This window comes from Zonotrichia leucophrys, chromosome 8, assembly GCF_028769735.1.
Source record: "Zonotrichia leucophrys gambelii isolate GWCS_2022_RI chromosome 8, RI_Zleu_2.0, whole genome shotgun sequence".
Lineage (NCBI taxonomy): Eukaryota > Metazoa > Chordata > Aves > Passeriformes > Passerellidae > Zonotrichia > Zonotrichia leucophrys.
Window position 1 is genome coordinate 4,109,809 of NC_088178.1, and position 27,916 is coordinate 4,137,724.

At 47.0% G+C, this 27,916-nt stretch overlaps 1 protein-coding gene across 7 annotated transcripts in view; it reads left to right on the forward strand.

Moving 5' to 3' along the window:
• The window catches only part of LOC135450838 (uncharacterized), a 118,191-nt gene that overhangs the window by 47,144 nt on the left and 43,131 nt on the right, over positions 1-27,916 (forward strand). For 3 of the 7 annotated variants that reach the window (XM_064719383.1, XM_064719388.1, XM_064719389.1), the window contains exons 1-4: positions 3,655-3,834; positions 4,928-5,019; positions 23,892-23,967; positions 26,973-27,107. The gene's annotated coding sequence lies outside the window, so the exon portion shown is untranslated. Of the gene's footprint in view, positions 1-3,654; positions 3,835-4,927; positions 5,020-6,801; positions 6,884-23,891; positions 23,968-26,972; positions 27,108-27,916 lie in introns of those variants that run through there. The other 4 variants (XM_064719385.1, XM_064719387.1, XR_010441165.1 and 1 more) reach the window with 3 other exon arrangements.

Sequence of the window (27,916 nt, forward strand, 5' to 3'; positions counted from 1 at the left end):
AGAAAGATTTATTTTTAGGGCCTTGATATTTAAAATGATCTGTTATAATTTCATGCTTAAATAACACTAAATAATGTTCCCTGTTTGCACAGTGTAATTGGAAGAGGCGAATAAACCAAACAAACCAGCTATGACTGAGCTTCCTTAGTATTTTCAGACTGAAACAAACAGCAAAAAACAAGGGCTTAGCCAATTTAACACTTTGGGGGTATTTTCTAGTTGGCATTTCACTTTTTCATTTTCACAGGCCAAGAAACATGAGAGTTCTAAAGAGCCAGTGGCTTCTTGCCAAAGAAAACTCAGTTGATCTTAGATTGCAAAAAAAAAAAAAAAGGAAAAAATCAGAAGTAAACTTATTGTTTTTTTTTTAGGAACTGGCAGGGCTAATGACTCTGCAAGTGCCATGGGATTTTATGCAAGTGCAGAAAAGACTTAGAAAATATTCAGCAAGTTCATTTAGGCTCCTTTCATGCTTCTCAAATCCTGAGGCTTCTTTATTGCTTCTTTATGTCAATTTGGCACTGCTTGATTTCGCTGCCGCCCTCAATGTTATATTGCAATGGCATTGCTGTGCTCCATGTGGAGCAGGTCCTGCTCTGATCACATCCCATGTAACCTGCCTGGGCTTTTAGGGCATTGAATTAAAACTCCAGCCTTTGGTTGACCCTTTTTGGGGATAGGGAGTTCAGGCCAAGCTGCCATTCCCTGTGTGAAAAGCCCTCGGTGTCATTATTTAGGCAAAGAGATTTTGTGATTAGTCATGAATAAGTTGTGTTCCCTTCTGGAAAACTGCCATTGGAGAGGGAATATAGCCTGGGCTGATGAAGCTGCTGCACATCAGCTCATTGCTGTGTCTTTCTCTGGCAGGATCCCTCTCTGCCAGTGTTCAAGAAGTGTTAGGACAAAATTCTTAGGGCAGGGCCAGGATCTGGACATGGTGGTCCTTGTGGGTCACTATGATTTTATGATTCTCCTGTTAGAAGGGTGTGAGTAAGTTTTCCCTGTGTCCCTGTGCTGAGATGCCCCATGGAGCAACCTCCTGCAGGCTCAGGCTGTGGCAGCGATGACACGGACACACCTGATGAGCGCTGCATCCTCCTCTTGGTTCTTCCCTTTCCTTGCAGTGCCCTGTCCTCCCTCTGCCCCGCCTATCCTGGGGTGAGCAGGCTTCCCCCAGTGCCTCCCCTCCTTCCTGGCTGGTGAAATCCTTCTCCCTCCTCCCCTCCCTGTGCTCCACACAAGCCTCAGCTCTGTTTGTGCCCACATTAGCATTTCTGCTGACTGCAAGGATCGGTTTAATTTCATGGGTGTCATTTCCTTCAAGAAATCTCTCTCTGAGCAGCAGCCCGACGAATGCCTGATAAAACATATTTTCCTACGGTAATGATTTTATGGACCCATAAGTCATGAATTTATTATGATCTCAGCCCCTGCTGCTGATTGCTGTAAAATGCAAAGTAATTAACAGCGAGCGGTAGCAGCTATTCCCACCTGGTAGCGTGTTCTTGGGCACGCTGATGGCTTTGATTAAAGTAATGGCTAAAGTGTACAGCCTGGCTGTAAAATATTAGCATGATTAATGCACTATCCTAAATAAGAAACAAAACTAATGGGCATGGTTTAAGGAATTAAATATATATATGTATATATACATATATATACACTCATTCCTCTCCCACCCTCTAGCTATTGTTCTGGCTCATTTGTGCTTTCTTTTCTGTTAAATAATGTATGGGCTGGAGGACCGGGGGCCAGGCTACAGATGCATATTGCAGTTTCATAACATCTTAAGTGCTTGTGTTAATTTTTCACTCCTTCCTCCTCTTTCCCCTCAACTTGCCATCTCCCATCGCGTAGGGGGAGAAAGATAATCGAGTTTCCTGAACTTGGCCTGAAGTCAGATGTGATTTGATTTGGATTGCAGACAGCCTGGAGAAGTGGCTCCGAGGCCACTTGGAGAGTTGGACGTGGTTTGTGGCCTCTCAGAAGAGAAACTCCGGTGCTGTGTTCACATTCCCGTGGCTGGGGGTGATCTCTGAGCCATCTCAACAGCCGGCAGCCCAGAAGTTTCTCACACATGAAGAATAACCACATCTGTCCAAAAAGCTGCAGTGCTTCTGCTGGGAAAAGAATGCTTCTGATTTTCTTTTTCTGAACAGCCTAAAAAAGTCAATGACTGGATTTTAGTGGAAAATAAGACCCAAGTCAGATTTCTCCCTGCCACCCTTCCCAAAACTGTGATGAATTTGGTTTCTGGCATTTTCCAATGGGAAATTTTCCAATCAGAAATTACTTTGGCTCGGGTGTGAGACAAGGAAATACACTTTTTTTAAAGACCAGCACTTGGAAAATTTTATTTGGAAATGGAGAAAAGATCTGATTGGGGAAAAAAAAAGAAGAAGAAAAAAAGGCTTTCTGACCCATGCATTTTGATCAGCTCTTCTCTTCCTGTTTCTAAAGATGTGTACACCAATGTCATCTAATTCCCTCTGATCAGCCTCTACCTTTTCAGGTCTATTGATCTGTTCTAGTTTATGAAGCTCCCAACTATTGGAAAGAAGAGCTTATAAATAACTACAGAGAAATGGGATTCTGTATCACAGAAGTTCCAGCTGTGCTGCTTTTGTTTATCACACTACACACATTTTTTGGAACTTTTCTTAACCAGGAGGTTGCAAAAGGAAGCTCAGCATGCCAATGTCCCCGAGAACTGTTGTGTTGTATTGTACTGCGCAAACGGTGTTTTCTCCCTCTTGGGATGGAAAGGTTTCTGGGTTTGTTTTTTTAGATAAGATATAAACTCAGTAGTGGTTCTGCTAGTAAATACAAGTAGCCTCAAGCTCTGGTATGTGTCTTGTTGGTCCCTCCAGTAATTTGACAAAGTACCCTTCCAACAAGCTCCTGAAAAGTACAATATGAACAATTTTGTTGATCCCTCAGTATCTGGAATAGTAGGAAGGGACACTTTGCCAGCATTGGTGTGGGATTTGGATGTCTCACCCATGTTCAGTGCTGGCCCATCTCAGGAATCAGATGTGTTACCAGGAGGGTGAGGAAAGTTCTCTCTCTAAAACTGCCACTTCTGGAATTTTGGCTACCTTTTGTGGGGAAAGGGGTAGGAAGCCTCAAAGAGGTAGAGTCTGTAATTTACAGTACAGGGGAGCTTCCACACAAGGAGAGATTGATCAAACTGAGATGTGTTGTTTGACTAGAGAGGCAGCTGGGAGAGGGGGATGATCAAGCCAAGCACAGTCCAGACAGGAGTAGGATGGTTTGCTGTATCTTGTGATGTGGGTTACCCAGTGAACTCATTAAGCAAAAAGTTTAAAGAAAATGAAGGTAAGTCCATTCTCCTGACATGCATAATTACATATATATTCCATCATCACCTGCTGCTGTGGAGTCCAAAAGAGGAGGATGAATAGATGTGAGGCAGCACTAGATCATCGCGGAAGGCAGATCCCTGAGGATGCGGAATGTAATCAAAGGGTTTGCAGCAAGAAGAGAATCACAGATATCCTCATTTGCTTTCCCCCTCTCCCTCTTGGGAAGGCTGTGGCCATTTCTTATGCCTGCTTTGGCTTCTTGTCTGGTCTCAAAGGCTGAGTGCTGGAGGGTGTGGTTGGACTGACAGCACTTCCCTTCCTCAGGAATGGACGTCCCCAGTGTTCTCCCAGCAGGTGAGACCCTGTGTGCTGGATGAGGAAGCACGGGGCAGGTGGTGAAGGAAGGACAATGAGGCTGGAACACATCATGATTCCCACCAGGACCATCAGGCCTGGGGGGTGTGGAGGACACCACAAGCCTGTGGGGCTGAGGCAGTGGCCTTGAGAGGTAAGAGCCAGGTGTGTGGATCTCATGGCAGCCCTGAGCTGTGACAGTGCCACAGCAAACCCTGTGAGGGTGCTGTGTGGTGCCTGGGCCAGGGGAGGCTGAGCCTTTTCATCCGGCTGCCGCAGTCAGGCTGCAGGATCATATTTGGAAGGCTTTCTCAGCAGTGCACACATGTTAATGATGTTTGAGGAGTAGTTTCTGTGGGAGACCTGGGAGCCAGGCAGCTCTGCAAATCAGCCCATTAGTATTTTTAAAAGAAAACCTCCATCCTATAGGAGCTGCTTTGGCCTCTGGAGACGTGCCAGAACTGTATCCCAGACTGCACCGCATCCGCTTCTATTAGATCTTTCCCTCTCTCCTTTTATCCACCCCTTTTCCTTCCCTCCTGCCTAGAGCTTTCTCTTGCTTTTCTATCCAAAACACACTTGAGCTGTTCCTCTGGAAGTTTGCACAAGGATAGGTTGGCGTTTACTTTTCCCCCTGCCGTCTCCTTTCTCCTTTTGGAGCTAATCACCCCGGCGAAATTGAGCTGTAATTCAGTTGGCAGTGGTCAGATTGAGCTGAACATGTGTGCTCCAGCACATCCCCAGATTCTTGCATCAACAAAAATGAGCACAGACAGGCACAAAGCAAAGGAGAGGTGGCGTGGCCTTGTTTAAAACACACTCGTTCAGCAGCGTCAGCCACCTGAAGAAAAGCTGCCTGTCTGCTTTTGGGAGGTGGGTGAAAGCAGAGGTTATTTGGCTTGATGTGCACAGCAAGGAGGGGAGATGGTGCTTCCCCCCTCCTCCCCCTGCCATCTGCAGCCTGGTGGCAGGTAGAGGAGGCTGCTTTGGTGGGGAGGATTTGTCGCTGCCGTGAGTCAGTCAGTGTGTCAGGGTAAATCAAGCCTGACGTTTTTAACATCTTCCCCACACAAAGAGGGGGGCAGGAGGAACGGAGGAAGCAATTGTAATTTTATGTCTATATCCTGCTCGACTAATCAAGGTGAGCAAGAGATTTGCCAGCCAGAGTTTTTCCTCTTGTTAGGTTCATTTCTCTGCTTTGCCTTTCTCCTTCCTTTCCTGGACTACTGTAGCAATCTCTTTTGTAGGGAAAGAAGGATCCATCTGATCAATGCTAGAAGCTTGGAGACAAATGGCTCTTGCTCCTCCAGACTGTCTCTTGTAGCAGGTCTCTAATTAGGTAAGTGAAAACTCATGGAAAAACACATTTTGGCAGAGGTTTGACTACCTTTGACCCTGTGTCCTGCCTCCTCACTCCTGTTCAGACCCTAAACATACTGTTAGCCCTGATGGCAGTGCTGTGGTGCACCACATCCTCTCCTGCCCCTCTCGGGAGCACCTGGTTCAAGTTGGACAGGCCTACAGGTGAGCTGTGGAAAGAAAGAATATCTGCGTCATGAGAGGAAGGTAATTCCAGGAGATTTCCATCAGCAGCCTGGCTTTAGAGTTGTGCTTGGTATGCCTCTTGTCTTGCCTCAGGCACGTGCTGCTGCAAAGCCTCCCTGTGCCTTTTTCCTTGCTGCCAGCACAGGCTGCCTGCTCTAGTCCCAGGTGGGCTAATTCCCTCTGGAGAGCAAGGAGAGGAGGGGAGGCAGAGTAAATTCATAGATAGGTGCCACCCTTCCATTGCCACAGCCCAGAGTAGGGCTGTAACACATGAGGTGCATCCTGGTGTGAATACTGGGACTAACAGGATGCTCTTCCTTGTGCTGGGAGCCCTGATCCATGGGATACCTGGTGGCAGTGAGAAGGCTTGTGCTCCAGGGAACAGCCTGGCAGCTTCAGGGCTATCTTCCAGCCCATGGGCATGGGTTGTCCTGAAGGTGAGTGAGGTGGATCCTCATGGCCTGCACTGGAGCTGTTGAGCAGCATTAACTCTGGCCTCTCTCTGCTTTCTACCCAAGCAATCAACAACAGATTTTTGACTTTTGAGCCAAAGCTGACAATCTCAAATCTGACTTGCCCAGTTCCCTTTTGTGCTGCCCATCTTAATGCAGATGGAATGTATTAAATTGGTAAAAAAGCCCCAAAGCTGCACGCTGTGTCCGTGTGCTGGCAGGGCAGGGCAGCATCATTAAAATTCCTGGTGTGCACAGAAGTGGACTAAGTCATCAGCACAGGGCAGGGAGCCTCCGAGTCCTGAGTGCTCGTGCTGATTTACACCAGCTGGGGAACTGGGCCAAATCTGTCTCGTTCAATGAATGATCATTCAATTTTTCTCTCTGCTATCAAGCCCTTAAACAAAAGCCAATTGAAATCAATGGGAGACTTTCATCATTTTCAGGGTTATAGGCCTAAAAAATTGGATGCTTGGGGAAAAAGCAGGCAGGGGAAGAGAAAGGGAAGAAGGAATAAATGCTGCTGTAACATTATGGCTTACAACAGAAACAGATGGAAGTGAGAAATGCTTTAGTTACGATTCTCTGGCAGCAACAATTCAGCAAAGCTGTACATGGAGATGTGTACATTGAAGAGCATCCTTCCTTATGCAGACTGCTCTGTGGGTGCAAAGGGAGCCTGCCCCTCTGTGAATCCCATCTCTGCGTGTCCTATTTCTATATGTGATTAAGTTCTCCACTCTTCCATTGCAGTTAAAGTTATTATTAGTGGTAAGCACATGCTCCACAGCTGGCTGTTCCACACAGAAATGCAGGAAGAAGTGCTGCCTTCTGCTCCCAGAAACCAGCAGGTTTTTTTTTCTTTTTTTACTTTTTTTTTTGCAGTAGCTGGAAGAGGGGGAGGTTAATATCTCATCCAGCCTCTGGCTGTATTTTGATAAAATCCTTTGTCCAATGACTGCAAAGCATTTTGCACATACAGCAGGATAAATCCCCTTCAGACAGGTATTATCTGGCCTATTTTTACAGCTGAGAATTTGCAGCCTTCGGAGCCATCCGAAGGCGCTGCCTGCACCTTGTGATCTCCCCGGCTGAGTGAATGTGTCAGGATGGGTGCTTCAAACCCAGCCCCAGTTCCAACACAGCCCTCCAGAGTGCCTGGGTACCTTAGATCCTTCCTCCTCAGCCTCCCCATCCCTATCACAGGTATGACAATCATCCCTTCCCCCGGGTAAACATTTCATTATGCGCTGCTGCCGAAGCACCTTGGAGGGGAGAAGACCTACAGATAAGTCTGCATTCTCATTTTGGCTGTATTTGTGTGCCTGTTTTCTGCTTTAACTGCTCTTCCCTTTCTTTGCCTGCTCATTAGTTCTGCCTGAGTGCAGGACCTCTCCAAAAAATGCAGTGTTGGCAGTGGGCATGAATTCTTAACGACTCCTGTCTCTAATGACAGAATCCAGGGCCAGGCAGGCAGTTTGCTTGCTGGGAGAGGGAGAGGCAGATGAGACTGTGGCTCTTCCCCTTGTCACGGGGGTGAGTTTGCAAATTCACGGGAGGATCTGCAAAATATGCTCAGGTCTTGGACTGCTTCTCATGCTGCAAGGAGAATTGCTTGAGATGGCAGATGGAAAGAGATGCCTCTCGGGCTGTGGAAGGTGTTGGGTTTGTTTTTAAAGCTCATTCTGGCCTCTCTCTGCTTTTCTATCCAAGCAATCAACAACAAGATTTTGACTTTTGAGCCAAAGCTGAAAATCTTGAGTCTGACTTGCCCAGTGCCCTTTTGTGCTGCCCACAACTTGATGCAGATGGAATGTATTAAATTGGTAAAAAAGCTCAAACAAAACAATACAACAATCAATTCACAGGAAAAAAACAACTGCCAAGGGTTCAATTTTACTGAACAGGAGAAGGACTTTTAATAATGGAGAGATTAAAACTTATTTTTAGCAGTGTTTTTGTTGTCTTCCATTGTTATTCTGTCCTTGATGAAAAGTTTCCTTCACTTTTTTTGCAGATGCAGCTTTTAACGTGAGTTTGCTTTTCTTTCACAGGCCATTTTATTTTGTTTAAAGAAGAAGGAATTCTTCACAAGTTAGAAGAGGTGATAAGGGAAAGACAGGTGAATCCTGCATGGGTGCCATTCTTTCTGTTTCATTTAATGCCAGGAATAAGAAGGAAAAAACCCATTAAAATCCTTTGATTTTTTTATTTTTAAAAGCCAAACCAAGGAAAATTACAATTTTTCATACTGGTGATGAAATCCTAGATTTTTAGTTTGGTGGATTTGTGCTGAAACATCATTTGGTGGAATCGTTCTGTTTCTGATGAAATCTCAGTAGGCACTGAGAAAATTTCAAGTTGATTGTGGGATGACCAATCCCTCTTGAGGTTCTGGTTATTTCTTTTGATTTGTCCTGGTCTCTCCTTCCCACTTCCATCCTTGCTGATGCATTTTCCCACTCCTATTCCTGTTGCACTGAAATTGCCAGCACCAAGACCATTAAAATGCCCACAAGGCGTTTCCATCCTGGATGGACTAGTTGGGTTAGGATCTTTGTGAATCCCAGAGATGTATTTTATACTGAGGTGCCTTCATTTCACACACTGTTGATGGAAAACTTTTCATTTTTATGCTCAGAATACTTAACTTCTCCTATAAGGAAAGGCAGATTCTGGCACTGGGATATTCCATGTGGCCTGTGGAGGTTGGCCAGGCAGGCTGGATCTCTACCTGGACTGAATGCAGAGTTAATTCTGGCTTTGCAAAAACTGAAGTTCAGCCTTTTTTTTTGCTGGTTTATTGTTCCTCAGTACCTCATATCTGTTAAATAAGTAAATAAATAAAAATGGCAGGATTCATTTGGGGAATCTTCAGAACCATAGGTAAGCCTTTGATTTGGAGGAAAGAGAAAGTTGGGAAGTATCTTGTCCAGGGATTCTCCTTCCTCCCCCAGCCCCATCTGTGTCCGTGGGCCCAGGGAAATGAGCTGGGGTTCACCCAGTTCTGACAGATGAGTGCATGCTGAATCACCAGTGTCTTGCACCTCTGGCAGTGCTCTTGGCAGAGTAATCTGAAAACCAAAGGGTCTCTGGAGCTCTCCTCAGAGCTCTGTGAAAGCTTCTTCTGCATGAAGCCTCTGCCGTGGCTTTGGAGATGAGACCTGGCCATCTCAAGAGCAGAGTGTTCTGCAGGAATGTGGAGCCACCACCTTTTGTGGCAGCCTGATTTTCTCTCCCTTGAAATATCCAAAATCCATTTGTAATGAGGTCTTTGGGACTCTCTTCTCCATGTGTTGCTGGCAGGAAGTTCCACCTTCTGTGTGTGCCTCCATCCCCTCCAGCAGGCGTGTTGATTCCACATTGCTCTTGTTCTCGAGGGCAGGTTTTGAAATCCTGTCGTAATTATTCACAAGCTTTGATTGGAGCCCACGCTCAGAAACACTATTTGCATCCAGGGAGGATCTGATTATAATTGCTGCAGAGAAGTTTGTTTGAGGCTGATTCTGTGTCAGCTTGAGATTTCTTGATGATGCTCTTTGGGCATGAGAACTGTGCAGGCTCAAGGTCCAGAGAAGGGCAGCGGAAGGGACTTGGGGTGTCAGGCTTGGGCGTGGAAATTGGTTTTTCTTCATAGAAGATGGCTATGGAAGGAATGCTGAGCTGGAGAAAGAGCAGAGCAGTAGAAACTGGTCTGACTGGTCTTTGGGGCACCACTGTCTTCTCCACCCTAAAGACTTGAGGAGGCAGCCTGTTTTCTTCAGGGTGGTTGATTTGAATTACCCATTTTAATCATGATTTAAATCAACAAGCAGGAAATCTTGATTTTAAAACCACGTTTTAATCTTGTATTTTAAAGTTCATTTCCTAATGAAACGTGGTTTTTCATTGGTTGGCATAATTTGGAACTATTTTTGGCGAAGTAAAAGAGGATGCGACACCCATACATATTTATTGGTGTGACTGTATAGCTCAATAAATATCTGTTCTAACTTTTACATCTTTTTATTACATTGAAGGAATGGAAAGCATGTAATTTCTGATATAATAGCCGTGGCTTTGTTTTTTACACTTGTCTCAAGCTATATGAGGACAAAAATTAAAATGCAATTAAAAATGCATGAAGAAAGCAGTTAAAAAGTTTGTTGTTGGTATCGCAGAGGGCTGGAACAAACCTCTGCAGATAATCTACTCCATGTGTTGCCACCGAGGCAAGATCAATTACACCTTTCCCCTCCACACAGGTGTTTGTTTAACCTTTCCATAGAAGTCTCCAGTGAAAAATTCTGCAACTTCCCTGTGTCTGTTCTAGGTAGAAACTTTTAAATCTTTTTTTTTAAGATGTCTAAACTTAAGCTTTCTTTGCTCCAAGTTAAATTATTTCTTCTTCTGTCACTGAACACAGAGAACAATCGACTGCTGTCTTAATAACCTGCAAGCTACTGGAAGATTGTTATGCCTCTGTGCCTTAGTCTTCTCCTTTTTTTTTCCTAGGTTGAATGAACCTAGTTCGTTTAACCTTTCCTTGCCAGCTCTTCCTAAAGCTGTGACGGTTTAATTTCTTCTCCTCCAGACTGCCCCCTGCTTTTTCATCTCTTTCTGCATCTGCAGTGAAATTACTTTGGGGGTGCTTCAGGAGGAGAAATTGCTTGCCATGCCATGTAGGCAAACTGTGGAACTCATTGCTGTGGGATACTGTGGAGGCTAAAGATTAAATAGGTTTGGAAAGGGTTTAAACAAAGTAATGAAAGCTGTTCCTGAGCTGTGCGTTGCTGGAAGGCCTTGGGAGATTGGGATAAACAAAGGGTGAAATGCTATGCTCTGTCTTAAGGTTTCATTGCTGGCTTTGGGAAGCTACCAACCCTGCCAGGGGTCATATTGCCATGCACTGCCCTGCATCCATGCCCTTGTGATGTACTGGGAGCTCGTCCCACTGCTGTGTTTCAGGGAAGGGCTGCAATGTGTCCATGTCTTCCCCCAGAGCTTGTCTTTCCAGCCTTTCCAGCAGCTGCCTTCAAACTCACTGGAAAAACAGAGTCCAGCTCTGATTCAAGCATGTTGGGAATCAGAGCCTCAGAAAGCCTGGATGGCAGCAGGGGGGGTATGAATTTCCTGGGATTTGAATGTTAACCAGATGCTGTTTGGGTGACGCTCTGTTCCTCTGGCAAGCAGGATTGTGGGGTGGTGCTGGTGACTTTGTGGGGCACCAGGGTGGTTAATGACCCCCAGCCAGGCTGCACCAGTCTGTAAACAGCCGCCAGGAAGCAGAAATCTCTCTCTTCTCCAGAACCACTGCATTCGACAGCTCCCCTTTCATCTGCTCAGAAAGTGCTGAAGTGTTTCTAGCTCCTCTTCAAAAGCAATTCTGCACTGCCCAGAGGGGGCTGTAATTCACATGGGGAGCCAGGAAAAAATGATACTCCCCATCTCAGCAGATGAGCATGTAAATTCTGACTTCAGCTCCTCAGTGAGATTTAAATGTGAGGGTGGGAATGTGGTGACAAGGACTCTGAGGGTCACCAGAAGGATAAAGGTACACCAGGAAACCATTATTTCTGGAAAGGCAGGGTTTGAGGGTAGCAATGCTTAGCCCTGGAGCATCTTCAGGGGTGTTTAGAAAGGTAATGGGAGTCTGATTTTCCTGTTTGCCAAGCCTCATGCTGCTCTGTGGTTTTTGTAAGAATACCCTGTTATTGAAGGTCTTTATAGAGCAGTCCCTCTTTGTTCCCATCTGCTCTTGGGCTTCCAAATCCCATTTTCCTTTTCAGTTCCCCTTATGAAGGGGAGCACTTTCTCAAAAGACCCTGCCTGATTTTAACTCTGCTGAGGCCACTGGAGCACAGCAAGGATTGGGTAGATTCACCATTCCTTGGGGGAAGAAAGAGGCCAATTCAACATTTAAAGGGAAAGCGGGGATGTGGCTTTTGGCGGGCTGGGGATCACAGAATCCTAGGATATTTTGGGTTGCAAGGCACTTAGAGATCATGTGAGGCTGTGTGGAGGTGGAATTAGGCACAAGCAAAACAGTGCTGATCGTGTTTCCCTCACCATGGTGGGGAGGCAGAGGGGACACTGGGATGGGCAAAGTGAAAAGCTGCTCATCATCTCCCAGGTGATGGTCCCAAAAGGAGGGTGGATGTGTCTGAAAGGGACTCGTGGCAGTTATTGCATCTCTTGCACCTCCTGAAAAACATTTGCACCAAGAGATGTCTTTGTTTTAAGAAATAATAAAACTGGGCAGCTTGCAAGCCGTGTGCTTGCCTTCTCCCTGGTGTTCCCGTGCTTGGCAGTGCCTTTGCTTTTGCAGAAGAAGTGTGGATTTGTTTTTTTAACTCCTGCTGCTCTGGGAAAGAGAGCAGCCAGAGAATGAACAGTTTGGGATTTTGCAGGTAGGCAGGGGGTGGACACCAGTCCTCTTTAATCTTGGGTGCTGAAGGTGATCAGAGCTTTTTATACAGACCTTTATCTGTTGGCAACTTAATTAACTAATGGTCCCAGAAAGCTCTTACAGAACAATTGATTGCATTCACTTCAATATCGTTATCTCTGTCCTATTGGCACCCAGGCAGTTGTGCAGACATTTTTGGGTGCTGAAAGCTGGTCATGGCTTCCTTTCCCAACCCTGTTTTTTTTTTTTTTTTTAGCCATAGGTTTTTGGATTAGAGATTTAGCTTCAGAGAGAATTAAATCCTCTCTGTCTGTGGCTGTGTGGGGAGCACGTGGCTGCAGCTGTAACAGCCTTAGAGTGTGAATGGCACAGGGCAGAGGAAACATGATCAGCATTGTTTCATTGCTGCCTTGCCTCGCTGTCTGTGCTCTCCCCCTGACCCAGGACACACGTGAGAGCAATACAAGATATCCAGCCCCTCAGCACGTTGTGGCTTGTCTCTGCCTCTGGCCTCAACCTCTTCTGGTTACCAGCTCTTGCAATTTTGCTGGTAGCCCTCCTGGTGATACATGTCACGTTGAACTCCCGTGTCGTGGGTGCATGTGACAGAGAGAATCACAGCCCGTATTTTAATAAAGCTTAATTCCTCTGCCTCCATAAGAAATATCTATGTAAGAAGACACAGCTGAGCCCTCGGGTCTGGATATGAGAAGGTAGAGGGAAGATCTCCCCTCAGGCTCTGTGTGTGTGTATTTAAAGTGCTTTCCCAGTGCAGGGGTGTGGACTCCTGGGCTTGTTGGATTCCCTGCGTTCTGCAACAGGGATTGCTGGGGTGAACTGTGATTTGATGACAATTGAAGCTGGCTGTGAAAAAAAAAATTACCTGGGTCCTTCTCCAGCTTCATCCTGGGTTGCATTTTGCATCATCTTTGCCAAGGTCAGAAGAAATTTGTAATGGCACTTAAGGCCAGAACACACAGCTTAATGACTTGATGGAAGTCTTCCCCTTTTTCCATCCCTCCAGCTTCCTTGGACACCTGGTCATTCCCCCTTCCACCTACCCTTTAAACCAGCAGCTCATCACCCTGCCTGTCAAACACACTCTGGTACCTCTGTGTGTCCCCATTCTGTCCCCATTCCCACCCTAAGGCATCCTGACCCTGCTGGCATTGTGGCAGGCTCCTTTCTGGGGCTGAGGGTGATTGTGTCAGCCCTTCCTGGGTGGGGTGCTCTGCAATAGAGGGAGCTACTTCTCTTTTTATTAAAACATAATCAAATAGGCCGGCACATATGGTGGCATCTCCATACAGATAAGATTCTAATCCTTCAGACCTGGAAGTGAGAACCATCCAGATGCTGGGACAACCAAATTTTACTTTCTTATATATTTTAGTCCTTTAGTGGGGTCTTCTGGACTGCTGGTGGCTGGGGAGATGATGTAGCTTTGTTTGAAACCCACAAAAGGTAATTTAATCAGTTTGGCTTCCTGTATGGCTGGGTGAGAGCACCCCAGAAATGTAATGGGCTGCTTCCACAGGCAGCAGCTCATGCTTGATATTTATAGAGAAATGGTGCTTTGAAAAGACCCCGTTTTTCAGCCTCTCCTGCTGTTCTCCAGCTAGGGCTGAGCCTTGCTGTTAATAAGGGAAATGCAGACATTTCTTCACAGTAAAGACAAAAAAACCTCCCCTTTGCTTTCCTTCCCATCTTGTCAGGAGCACCCTGCTGTGCCCCTCTGCTTTCTTCCCATATCACAGAGGGAATGGATTCTCTCTCTCAGTTGTACTCCTCACCAGAGCCCTGGCTGCTGAGTGTGTGTCCATGCAGCCATATCCCTTCAGCTGGCTTTTATTAGCAAGCAGAAAGCAAAGTGCAATGGTTTGGTGGGGGGGGAGAGGAGGGGTTTGGGAGACCTGAGGTTAAGTCTCAGTTGTGTTTTGGATTTACTGTACAGCTTTGGAAAAGTCATTTGTGTGCATCAGCTCTCTACCTGTAAGCATCAGTGTGGTCTGACCGACTTCTGCAGCATTAAATGGTAGTTATGTGTTGCTTTTAACCATATTCCAGCCACAGAAGAAAAGAAGTGGGTGTTGAAGCAAGGGTCACTTTGAAGCTGAGCCTCAGCCGTTTGTGTTTCTCAGGTACTTTCAGTAATGCGACCCATGCTTTATGTTACAGGCTGCAAATGCTGCAAAAGGCTATTTTGAGCCCTGGTAGATTTAATTGAGATCCAGGCTCCTAGCAGTCCTTGCAAAATGAGCGTGACACTCTGTTGTTCTAGAGAAAAAATAGGTTTCTTAATCTTTTTGGCTGTGCTTTGGATAGATATTTGTGGTCTGAGGTGTCACCGAGAGAACTGGGGCTCTGGCTCTGCAGGACTCTTCAGATGTGTCAGAATTCTGATTTCATTTTCTCTCTGGAAAATCACTGGCCATACAAGAAACTCAGATGAGAAAATGCTTGGTTAAAAACTCAGGGGACACTCCATGGCAAGCCCATGGGAGGATCCATTTCCCAAGTTTCCTCCTGTCTGCAGGGGCTATTAGGAGATTCATTTATTCTGCTTGAAGCCTGTAGATTTATGAAGATAGGCTTTTCTCTTCAGCTGAGCTGATAAGAACAACATTTGAATTCTTTTGGGCCAGGAGCTGTCTGTCTCTACTATTCAGTTTACGAGTGTAGCAGAGGGAAGTGGGGAAAGCCAGGGTCTTGGTTTGTGCTGGGCTAGGAAAACCTGCATCATGGTGAGGGTGGTTAAAAAATGTCCCAATTAAACTTGTGCTGCTGCACCATAGAAGGATTAGCCCCATTAGAGCTCCTAGTGCAGCATCCCTGGTGTAGGTGTGTGGTTGAGGATGGGCCTGAGGACATGACTGGGCTTTTAGGCTTAGCTAAACTATTTGGCTTTGGAAAGTGGGGCAATGGGCAGCTTTCCCTGGGCTGTGGCAACACTCAAAAGGACATGGTGGCATTTCTGGGGTTGGAATGTCACTGGTACATTGCAGATGGCTTTGAGCTCATGGCTGAGAGATGCTATCACAGGGAAACCCACCGTGTCTGAGAGCTTGCAGAGCTGAGGCTGGAGAAAACATGTGGGATGGCTTCTCTGTCTGTTTGCATTTTCCTGTGCCACACTCAGGAAGACTCAAATATCCAGAGACCTGTTCAGTTCTGAGGCCTCAGCCAGTCTGTAGCTGCTGGGGTCACTTTCACCCTGCGGGTGGATTGGAGGACTCTCACTCCTTCCTGCACATGGATCGAAGGGTTCTGCTCCTTGCCTTGTGAGACAGAATGACTGCAGCTGCTGTGAGAGAGCAGGAAATCATCTCTGTAAAGCTGTCCAGAAAGCCTTGAATTCAGGTACAAGCCTCATGTTTATAGGAACATAAAAGGAACCATGGAAACTAAATATGGGTCAGGGCACCCGCAAATAGAAAAAACAGAGGGATTGCAGAGTTACACTAATTTCTCTGCCTTTTGATTTGCTGTGGTGGTTTCAAACCTGCTTGGGGTCCTAGGCTCTGGATAAGGCTTTGGGATCCATAGGAATAAGGAATATTTTTGGGAAGGCAGAGGGCTGAAGACTTCATTTAAATGCCTTCTTTAAGTCCATTTAAGGCTTCATTTAAGGGTCATGCTGCTCAGTGGTATGTAAGATGTGCTGGCTGTGACATTCCCATTGAGCCCCAAGGGAGATCAGGTACCTGGAGAGCAATGAAGAGCTTCACATGCATTGTAGACATGGAACTTAAACTTTGCTTCCCTCTGTTCCCTTGTTTAGAAGATTACCCTGTGGAGCTCTGCATGCCCTCCTGGGCCTGTCGCAATGATTCAGCTGCTCTGCAGTCCTCAGCTTCATCATGGGGAAACTTCCTCACCTAGCTGCTGCCAGCATGCTTTTGGCGACCCTGGGTGTCCTGTCAGCTGTTACAGGCCATTAAAGGATTTGTTTCTCGGTGTATGAAAAGGCTTAATTCAATTCTCATTCTCTCCTGGCATTCCTCGGAGGTGAGTGCGTCCCCTCAGCATGAATCCTCCAATGCCGCTAATTGACTTGAAAGTAGCTCGTGTCTCCTTGGAAATGTCACCCAGCCCTTTTCAAGTGCAATTCCAGGCAATCAGGATCAATATGTTTCTTTAGCTAAGGGTATTAGCACATGAGTGACAGCCCTGCGGCATTAGCTTATTCATATGGACTTTCAGATGCTCATTTTTCTTCCCTGTCTCAGCTCCAGTCCCAGTAAGGAGAGCTTGGAGCCGAGCCATGCTCTGAGCTGCAGCTGTTCCCAGAGAAATGGGGGGTATTGGGCTGGCTCTGCCATCCCTGCCCCAAATCCGTGGATTGCTCTCATTCCCTGTCTCTCAGGTGGGTCAAACTGCATTGTCCCATCCCCTTGCTCAGCACATCGTGGCCTCGAGGTGTTCCAGAAAGGATGGGGCTGGATTTCTCTGCCCCTGTTAATCAGCCTGGTGCTCCTTTGATGGAAGAAAAGGTGTCAGCATGTTTTGGCAGTACCTTTGCCCAGAGAATACTGTCAGTGTAGCTGTCCCTCCTCAGGTCCCTGCCCCTTGTGCTCCCAGGGAGGCTGCAGCAGCAGCAGAGGACTTCCCTTGCTTTCCTCATCTTGTGGCAATTGAGGGGTGGTCCTGGTGCCCAAAACATTTGGGGTTTTTGTTATGTCTTCCATCAACTGGACATTCTTCTGCTTCCTTGCCTCAAAAATGTTCATGAATTCATCTTCCCAGCACCCTATGGGGAAGGGGCATGCTGCTGTCTCTGCTCAGGGACAGGGGTGAAAGCACTGGGAAGTGAATTTAGAGGAGCTTACAAAAGCACTTGAGACAGTGAACTTAATCTGAGCCCAGGTGCCCTCTGCCTTCCTTGCCTCTCCTTTAATAAGGCTGCCACAGCTGATGCATCCCCTCTGCTCCCCTGGAGAGACCTCCCATCCCTTATGCACCCCAGCTCTGCCTCTTTCCTCGGGAAGCAGAGGGGGACTCACCCCCTACTTTGGGAAACACTCAGAAGTCTTACAAGCAACAGCTCAGGAATGGATCATAGAATATTCAATGTTTTCAAAGGCAGAAGCTGAGTTGCTGAGAGACCAAGAGCCATGTCCTAGGTGAGATAACATTTCTCAGGCTTGGTTCTTCTGGGTCCCTGCAAGCAAGCAGTGCTCCCAGCTCTCCAAGAGCTCCTCCCTGGCATGCAGGAGCTGCACGGAAAATTAAGCTAGTTCTCAAGCAGCAAGCATTAATATACAGAAGGATGAGTGTGCTGCACTGGAGTATTAGAAAAACTTTGAGGTCTTCTCTGCCATGCTATGAATTTGAGTGCAGGGCACATCATCTGCCCCCACCTGGAATCTGTAGCTGCTGCTGAGGCAGAGGTGGGGAATCTGTCAGGGAGCTGCTGAGAGCACGATCCCCAAAGGCACACCAAGAGAGAAGCAAGAAATCCCGGAAGTTTTAATCTCTCTGGATACCTGCAGATGTGTTAGTTTTCCATGCCCTCTGGAATTAGGCAGTAAGGAGTTAAGGTGTGTGCCCTGTGAGACAGCCAGAGAGCACATCCCAAACTCCAGCAATCAGAAAGCAACAATTATTAACGCCTCGGCGTTTAATAATTAATTTAATTGTGGCAGGTTGCTTACGCCCCCGGTTATATTGTGAACTGAATTCCAGAGCCCTCAGAATTGTCAGTCAGCAGGTCCATAGATCATGGCAACCTTAGCATCATGTCAAGGGGCCTCACTCCATCAGGGATAATGAGCATCTCCCACCGGTTCCTTCCCATCATTCATCTGAGATCCAGAAGTTCATCATGCAAATGACAAACAGTGTTAATTTTCTGCAAATAATTCCTCCAGATGTCCGCAGGATTCCAGCACTCCTTGCCCAGAACAGTAAAATATGTTTGTCTTCCTCCCTTATAATTCATCGCCAGGCCCACAAATCTCCCCAAAGGCTCTATAAACAAAGCAGGATGCAGAGTGCAGAGGGTAATAGTTCACTGCAATCATGTCTCTGGGTGCCTCTGTGCTCCACACAAGGAGAGGAGTGGTGGAAGAGGTCCAGAAGTTTCTTCTCATGTGAGCTGTCTTTGACTGCATTTAGTCTTGCAAATACTGTGAGTGGGATGGTCTGAGCCAAGCCTCACAGAAGCAAAGTCATTGTGGGAGGAGAAACTCAGGAGGAATTTTTATGGGGTTGAAATTCATGTCTGTCATTCTGGAATGGTTCAATCTGGAGTGAAACCTCCTGCAAAACATCTGCATCACTGGAGACCTCTCCAGGAGATCCATGCTTTATCATGGATCTGCATCATGCTGTGTTTGATGAGTACTAAAGCAATTAGCCAGAGTTTGGTTTCTCCAAGCCTCTCTCAGCTTACTGGATTCCACATCCAACCAAAAATACATGAAGAGCTGAATTTCAGGGAGATTTGGGCCACACAGCACAAGAAGTTTCGGATGAATTTGAAGCTTGGATGAATTTGAAGATATGATGCAGGAATTGGCTCCAGCCAGTGTGTCTGGCTGGGAATAGGGCAGACCCATGAAGAGGCAGACAGAAAAATTACTGTATTTTTGACTCACAACAGGTCATCAGGCAGATAGGACCCAAATCCAAAGAGTGTGGTGCAAATCCTGGACTCCTTCCCGTGTTCCAAGTAAAGCTCAGAAGAATTTGAGGGTACCCAGCTTGGCCTCAGGCTTCTGTACTTGAGATCTATTTGGTTGGATATGTAAAAATGTATGCATTGTTTTATTTAGTTGGACAAAAACAAGGACATCCCAAAACTCTTCCTCCTCTGGCTGCTGAGAACACTCAGCCATGTGCTCCTGCCTTACCTTGGCACCCATCAAGTGCTAGAGCCAGCCTGGGGGCTCAGTCCTGAGCTCCAGCATGGAAATGGCCTGCCCTGGAGACACATTAGGGATGGAGCCACCAGCTCAGTGAGGCTTGTGTGTACAGGAGGAGAGAGCATCCCAAGCCTCTGGAAGGTCCTGTGAGGGTCCTGTGTCCCTCTTGCCAATGGCACAGTGGGGCAGTGTGAGGTGGGTGTGTCACCTCACAGAGAGCAGGTAGGCATTGTTCTCTGCTCTTCTCTTCTGTTTCCCACCACACTTAACAGGCCCAGCTTTGCTGTGGATTTTTCCTCTGCATTCACCAGCTCCTGCCAGCCCTGGAAGCTGCTGCACCCTCTCCCTCCCTCCCTGGCCTTTTCACACTGGAAGGGTTTTTAAAGGTCCTTCTAAGCAGCAGCTGCTCTGTGGCTTTTTGTTTTTTTTCTGGTGTTTTTTATGATGGGCTGGAAATTAATTTCTTTTTCACTGGTGTTGGACTATCCATTCCCCACGTCACAGTGCAGAATGAGCTCGTAACTCTCCTGACTGCCTCGTGGCTGAGTTATGGGGTCTTCTGCAGGGTAGCCCAAAGGGTTTAATTTAACAGTAGATGTTGGAGGAAAGCAATGGAGTTCTGACAACTGTCTAGTGCTTTTGCTGTCAGTGCACTTGGAAAATTTTCCTTAATATCTGACTGAAAGGTTCCTTGTTTTAAATCAAGCTCAGGACTTGTCCTTTCCATAGATGGGGAAAGGTGGATGTTGGTTTTTTTCCCCTCCCTTCTCTTTTTGGTTGTCTGAAGACTGTAACCATGTCTCCATCCTCTCTAGACTGAGCATCACCAGTGCTTTCCACCCCTCCTTGCCAACTGTCTCCTATAGATTTCCAGTCACTGCTGTCTGTTTCCCTTGGACTGTCTCCAGTTGCTCACACCGTCTGGAAGATCAGCATCCCAAACTGGACAACAAATTCCAGCTGGGCCTGGAACAGCGCAGAAACACAAGAGGCTAACTTGGACCACTTGCACTTGACATCTTTTCTGTGCTCTGATCCTGGCTGCCCTTGGCATGATCTTGAACCTATTTTGGGGCAAGTGGGGTGAAGTGCTTTGGTTGCTGTCTGGGCCACCTGTGGTGGTCTCCTTGTCACCTCACAGGGACACTAATAAGGCCATCTGCTGTAGGAGCCTGTGTCTCAGATCAGGGATGCTCGGGTGAGCTAATGGGAAAGGACAAAAGATGCCTGCTGCTTGCAGGAGCTGGAGCTTGTTAACCCTTCTACTTTCCTTCATGAGACTATTCACAGCCTGGTTTAATGTGCCTGTTAATGGTGAAATTGGTGGGGTTGTGTCCACTGGAGCGCTCTTCTCCCCACAGAACTGTGGAACAGCCATGGGGAAAGAAACAAAGCCCTTGGTTTTTCTCCATCCCTAGCTCTGCTTTTCTGTAATTTACCCCTACAACCATCAGCAGGATTTACAGATTTTAAGGCCCAGCTCATTTTTGGTCCCCTTACTGAGTAATAACATCTTAAGGGCTCTGTCCCATGGTTTTGTCTCTCTCAAGGCAGCACCTAATCCTGCAGTATTTGTTCGGCAGAATGGTCACTGGTTTTCCTGGACTTGCATGGAGGACATGGTATGGATCCAAGTGCAGTTCAGCAGCTGGGCTCTTGCACGAGGGTGATTATAAACTGATAGAATTTGTTATGTTGGAAAATACCTCTTAGATCATCAATTCCAATTGTTAGCCCAGCAGTAAAAAGCCCCCAAGTGTTTTGTGGACTAAACTATGTCCCCAGGTGCCACATCCACAGGTTTTTTGAACATATCTAAGGATGGTGATTCCACCACTTTCTTGGTTTGCCTGTTCTGGTGCTTGACCACCCTTTCAGTTAAGAAATTCCTCCAAATATCCAATCTACACCTCCCTTGGCACAGCTTGAGGCCACTTCCTCTTGTCCCATCCTTATTCCCTGGGGGCAGAGCTTGACCCCTACCTGGCTACAGCTTCCAGTTGGGGAATTGTGGAGAGTGAGCAGATCCCCCCAGGGACTCTTTTTCTCCAGGTTAAAGAGCCCCAGCTCCCTCAGCTGCTCCTCATTGGTCTTGTTCCTCCTTCTTGACTTTGGGGTGTGGAGGACAAAGCTGAGGCATTACTTGTGAAGCAGGATGGCAAATGAGAGTCATGGACAAGAGAGAATTTGTTATGGTTGCTTGTAGGCCAGCCTGGCTGGAGGTGGAAGGAAGGGAAGCCGACAGCTGGAAAAGCAGCCCTGAACCTCCTGAGGGAAGGAAGGACTGAGATCCTTGAGTTGTTCTCCTCCTGTTCAGGACTGGGCATGGATCTGACACACCCTGGAGACCTTACAGCATTCCAGCAGCAGGAAATGCAGATGTATTCTGAGGGTCTGGAGTTACAACTCCTCAGGTGGTGCTTGAGTAACACTTGTCTCAGAGAACCTGAGAAATCCCTCTTGTTTCTGAGGAGCTCACCTCCAACTGGGTAAGGAAATCAGGATAACTGGCTTGTCTTGCCTTCAGCAGTGTATTTGAGGCAATCATCTATTTCTGGCACCACAAGTTCTGTGGGACAGCCCCTGTCTCTATGTCAAACTCATCTCCTGGAGCCAGGCGATTAGATGAGGCTCTTTTTCATCTAAGTGCTTTTTGTTTTGCTTTCTAATCTGTGGAGGGAAGCTGGCAGATGTCATCTTTAAAGGTGAGGAAAATGGAGCCAACATTTTGTATTCCAGAAATCTCATTATTTTCCGACTAATATACTGATTTTGGATGCTTGGGGTTTGGCAGCTGTGCAAGGGTCATTGCTGAACAAAGCAGAAGCAGGCCCATCCTGGAGAAAGCCTGCCTGGGTAAAAAAGCATTTTCTAAGAGTGGAAAACATGAATTCTGTGGGTCATGTCAAGGAATGAGGCCTTGTGGGTAATTTCCCTTTGGCTCTGACTTGATGAAAGCTTTTATAAAAGGAAAAAGTGTGTTTTAAGAAGTTACTTGATACTTATCTGTCCGGAGTGCTTTTCCCAGGCTGGATTTGGGGAGGGATTATCTCAGATTTTCATTTAGTTCTGAAATCCTGGGTATTGGTTTTATAAACTAAAACCCCTTCGCAGCAGGTTGCTTGTTCTGTCTTGTTGTTTTAGCTTGATGCCTGGGAAGGAATTTAAATTTCCTGAACGGATGGAGCCTGCGCCTCGCTGGGGTAAATCAGCATCGTTCAAATATTTAAAGGCAGATGCATCAATACTGGCAGCTGAGGATCTGGCTTACTTTGATTAAAATCTGATCAAGATTACTCAGCCTTGCCAAGGGACTTGGATTACCAGTCTATAAAAAGAAGAGGAGGAGAGGAGAGGACATTAAATATAAAAATAATCCAATGAAGGACGTTAAGCTAAACTCACTGCAAATTGAACAATAATGAAAACATCCTCCTTAAGCAGGTGGAGGGCAGCAGGGCTTGCAGGCAAGCAGGAGGCTTGGAGGTGGGGTTGAGCTAGAAATATTGCCCTGGGGTTTCTCATGGGCATGGCCTCATCTTTTAAAGGCAGTTTTTTTTTTCAAAAGAGGGCCTTGCTCATTAAAAAAACCCCAAGGAAGCGCTGTGGGAGGAGATGTGGGTGACAAATCCTTCGGAAAATCCTTGCCTCTGCTTCCTCAGGAGACCTGGGCTAGTGCCAAATCTCACTAGCAAAGAGGTGATTGAAGCTGAGGAACAGAAAATCAACTCTCTTACAGATTGCAGAATGTGAAATGTGCTTTTGTCTTTAGGGCTTCTTACAGGGGTTGAATTTCAACTCTTCCCTTCCATCACAGCATTTTTTCCACCCTGGTTCTTCATTACTTTTTAAATGTAAAGCATACCCAAGGAATGTTATTATGCCATGGGATTAGGCTTGATAGCCAGTGACTGATGAGGACATTGCACCAAGCTCATTGCTTGCTGAGCCATTTCAGGAGCCTGTCCAACCATTTGGCACGTGTCTAGATTTCCCAAGATTTCTTATTCTTATGGTCTCTAAACCCTGGGCTAATAGAAAGTATCCCTGCCCACAGCATGGGCTTCAAACTGGATGATTTTTAAGGTCCCTTCCAACCCAAACCATGATTCCCTGTGCTCCTGTGAAGTGCTGTAGCTATTAGCAGGTCAGGCACACTTGGGGCCTAAACTTGTTGGGTTTGGAAGCCCCCAAATCCCACTGAGGTCAGCAGTTTTTCCCCTCCTCTATGGAGCATGCTGGCTAGCTGGAATGGGAAGGAAGCACATCCCTTGGTGATCTCTGTAGAAAGCATGTGGGTGGAAGGAGATCTGTGGGGGTGCAGGACTTGAGTGTCCTTCTGACAGGCCATGTAGGGGGATAGAATATAAGAAAATAAAGATAAGATGACAACAGGGCACAGTGAGCAGGCTGCACAGAGAGCTGGCTGGTCAGGACTCTGGGAGCCTGGAGAGTGGGGCTCTTAAAACAGCCATGGAATCCTCAAATGGTTTGGGTTGGAAGGGACCTCAAAGATCATCTTTTTCCACTCTCCCTGCCATGGCTGGGGGAGATGACTTAAACTGACACATCCCAGGCTGCTGGAGGGAAGGTGACAAGGTGGCTGTGGGACCTCCTGAGCAATTGTATACATGGGTGGCCAGTTGTCTGGATTGCCTGGGTGCCCCAGCAGTGATGGCAGCCTGTCCCTTTTTCTTTAACCAGAATGAGGGTCGGATGAGGATAAGATTGTGTTTTAATAAATATTTGTTAGCAAGTGCCTTCCCCTCCCCCCTCCCCTCTAATATTGCTCATTCTCCTTGCAGGAACACGTGCATTGTTCAGCTTCTGTTGCTCCATGTGTCGTGCTCCATTACTCCATCTCACAGAGCAGGAGGAGCACTGCCAAGGCTTTTTCTGGGAATTTGCTCTGGTCCTGCTCCTTCCCTGGTGGTGCTCAACTGATGTGGTTTGTTTGCAGGAGGAATAAAAGGCTCAGCTGTCAGAGACCAGGGCAAGGACCAGCCCCTCCCTCAGCTCTGTGTTACACAGCCATGGTAAGTTTTGGGCCGTGACTTTTGGGAGAGAAAAGTTGCTAAGCAGTAAATGTGGCCTTCTCACTGTGTTTTAAAAAGATGTGAGACTTTGCTTAAAGCATCCTTAGGATAAAGGTTCTTCCCCCCCAACCTTTCTCCGGTGCAAAAAACAGGGTCTGCAGAGTGGCTGTGATACCCTGTGAAGAGGCAGCCCTGTCTGAGGTGTGATTGTACTCTCACGGGGTGTGAAACAGTGTTTAAAAACGTGGATAATTGAAATGCACCGGGTGAGCATGTTTTTCAAACCCTAGCTTCTTGCTGGAAACAAGATTATCCTTACCCAGACCGAGTGGCTGCAGGGAAGGTGGAGCTGCAGCAGTGCCTGGGCTGTGCCTTGGTTAACTTGAGGCTGAATTTCTGATGACTCAGAAAGGATCCCAGCAGCCCCTCAGCTGTTTGCAGGTCTGAGGATCAGTGGTACTGTGCTTATGAACACAGGGCTGGCCCCAGAAGCCACCTCAGTCTCAAACTGCCTATGAAATGAAGCAGCCGAGGGCTCCCAAGTGTCAGGTTTGCACTCACAGGCAAGTTCCAGAGAAATAATAAGGTAGATGCTTATTATTTAATAAGAAGGTTCTTGCTGCTTGCTTCAGTTTCTTTCAGGCCATGGGAGGGAGCAGGGGAAATTTGAACCATCAGATGTACATTAGTAATGAGATATTAATGTTGTGCATGAGCAGGGGCTTTATTACTGCAGGAGCTGGTGGTACTGAGTGTCTTATACTTTCTGATTTATAATTCCTTCCTGATCTGGAGCCTTTGGTCAACCATCTTTGCACACAAAGCCTGAGGAATGGGATGGGAAAGCCCCTTTTTTCATGGGACATGTCTGCAAACCTCTGGTGCCAGGTCACACAGCATCAGAGCATTTGGTAAGCAGTGGTCAGTGGTTTGTGTAGCTCCACAACCCACACCTGTGCCTGCAGCATTCCTGGCCTGCAGAGCCTCTGTGCTTGCTCAAGAGGTGTTTTTCCTCAGGTCTGGCTCTTCAGGTTGTTCTCTGAGCTGTGCTTAAACCATCTGTCCCACCTGGATTTCTTCTCTCCAAGAGCTGGACAGGGCAGCTGCCCACACTCGGTTACAGCACCCCTCCTTCTTGCCCTTTTTTCCCTGAGAAAAGAGGGTTAATGTGGCTTTGGCTCCTTTTTGCCCACCCCTAATCACTTTCCACCCTGATGGCTGATTGCAGCTCTGTATGTCAGAGACCTTCAAGATAACGAGCTCCTACCAGCTTGATATAAATAGATGGCCAGGGAGAAGACTTTATCTTTGCCCCTCTGTGCCAAAGGACTTCAATCCTTATCAGTGCAAGAGCATCTGTGTGTGAGAGAATGAGGAACAGAGATGTCATGAATGCCTCTGGGGAAAACTGTTCTTGGAGACAGTCCCCTCCTGCATCCTGCAGAATCCCACTGGGATGTGTAACTCCATGGGAAATGGAAGCATTGCTGGCCCTGCTAGGGGCTGAGCACTGTGTGAGGCTTTCTGTTGTTTGTTTTCCCTGCATCCTTTAATCAGAGGCTAGAAAAAGTGATGTGTGTGGTGTTGCCAGCCTGACTGTGAGCAGGAAGCACAGGGACAGGAGCCTGGTACTGGAGCAGAGGATTGCAGCCTGATTCCCAGGGGGATGAGGCTGTTTTAGCCTCTGGCTGGTTGATGGGGCATCTTTCTCCTCCAGCAGCACTTGCTTTCCCTGGGGAATAGCCCCTGTTTCTAGGATGGCCCTCCAGCTCATCGCCCAGCTCCCTTCCTGCCCTCTTTGCCTTTTGCAGAGAGCTGTTTAATCAAGGGTGTATCAAAATCCATCTGTCTACGCTGGTGTCAACAACTTGGCTTCAGGGACATTTTAAATCATTTTCTAACTGAATTCTGTAATGGATTTTATTGCTGAGAGAATGGAAAGCAGGGCAGCAAAGGTGTTTTAATTACATCTGATTGTGGCATCTTGCAGGCTTGCCCTGTCAGTCCTTCTGGCACGGCACCATTCAGAGCCTGCTTCTGCCAGCATGGGCACATTAGCTGGAGGGGGGTTACTGATCACAGAGGAAATCATTGATATTTCACTACTGACATGATCTTGGAGCTGTGTCTTCTTTTTCTACCTTGCTTTTGTGGCATCAGGTTCTCCTGCTTTAGAGGATTCCAGTCTTATATCATGTCATTTGGGGGCAGGGAAAACCAGCCAGCTGCCCTATTATTGTATGGGCATCACACTGGGGTGGAGCAGAAGAGCTTTGCTTGCTCTGGAGAGAAGCTGTGTTCTGCAAGGGAGATGTCTCTCTGAACCCTTTCCCCAGCTCACAGCTTGGTTTCACAGCCTGCTAACAGCTCCCCTTTTTCTGGGTCAAGCAGGGGAAGATTGAAATGCTGTCTCCAGCAAGACTGTTTGGGGAAAGGAGGAGGGAATGTGACAGGGAAAGACTGAGGGTCTCACTAGGCTGCAACACCTTTGTCAGACCCAAGGGATGGGATCAGCAGGTGGAGTAAGTCCTGGACAGGCAGGGGGGTAGTAGATGCAGTAAAGCACATTTTTGGAAGTGCCGCTCACCACACAAGAGGAGCTCCAGCTGGGTACATGTGGGTATGCCAAGGACTATTTTATCTGTACATGTTTAAGGTGTATTTTCACTGACACTCAGGGCTCATGGTCTCTGCAGTGATGCCTGTGTGTTTTCTGGAGCATTCAGCAGGTAGCAGCTCCCAGTGCCCATACTTTGAGTTGCCATTTCAAACTGCCTAACAGGTTTGAATCTAACCTGGGGTCTGGAGGAATGACAGTCCCAGGAGGAGGAGGGCAGAGCTGATGTCATTTTTCTATATGACTGCTGATACTGCCTCCATTCTTTCCAAAGCTTTTGGCTGTGATTTAGCAGGTAGCCCAATCCTCCATATCCACAATTTTTCAATGTTGGAATGTGTCTGTGTTCCTGACAACACTCATCTGTGTCATTTCCTCCTCTTAATAGTTGTAAGCTCAGCTGCAGATGACAAGTGCTTTGTTTGTGACTCCTGGGTGCTCTGCACTTGATGCATCTCCCAACAGATGCAAGGCAAGCTCTGCTCCTCCTGTCTGGCCTGGCTTGCAGTGATGGATTAAGTGGGTAAGTAATAGAGTGGTAATGAGATAACCACTGACATCAAGCATTAACGTGGGAATAAATGAAGTTATCAGCCAGAACTAATGGCCTGAACTATCACTGGGTTGTAATTAATGAGTGTGGTGGCTGAGATTTACAAGGATATTTTAGGATGCTCCTTGCATGCAGCTTTGGGTTTTATGGCTTGCTTGGAGAGAAATTGGTTAATGCCAAGAACTTAATGAATGGGCAGAAGCTGTTCTTTGTCAGTTGGAAGTGCCCTTCTTGTGGAAGAGGCCAGAATGACACATGTGGAATATCTGCCTTTTCATTGTCTCAGGAACTGCAGGAGGGTAGGATGCTGGAGCCTCTCAATCTCTCAGCCTCTCCATGTGAGGTATCTTGCAGCTCTTGTTTTTTTCTGTTTTATTAGGTCAGAGTAGGAGGAGTCCTGGTGGAAGCAGTGCCTCTGAAGTGAACCTATGGACAAGTTCCTTTGTATGTAGAAGAGATTGCTCAGTTCAGGGGTCCTGGGTAGAGAATTCACATCAGTGGCAATGACAAGCTGCTCTGTTCTGCCCCATGAAGGTGGGACTTCTGGTTTCTTTTTCAGCTCTTCTCCTTCTTGCTGCTCTGATGTCCATCCAGTTGCCTGTCCCTCGTGCAGGAGTTTCCTGGAGCAGGACATGAGGTGTCCATGCCCAGAGGGCTTTGCCTGGACCCCTCCCTGCTTGTGCAGCTTTCTGGGTGTGTGACCCTGCTTAATGCTTCTCTGACATGTAAGAAACACTTCAGGGGTGGTTGCTAGGCTGTTGCAGGAAACACAGCAGAGC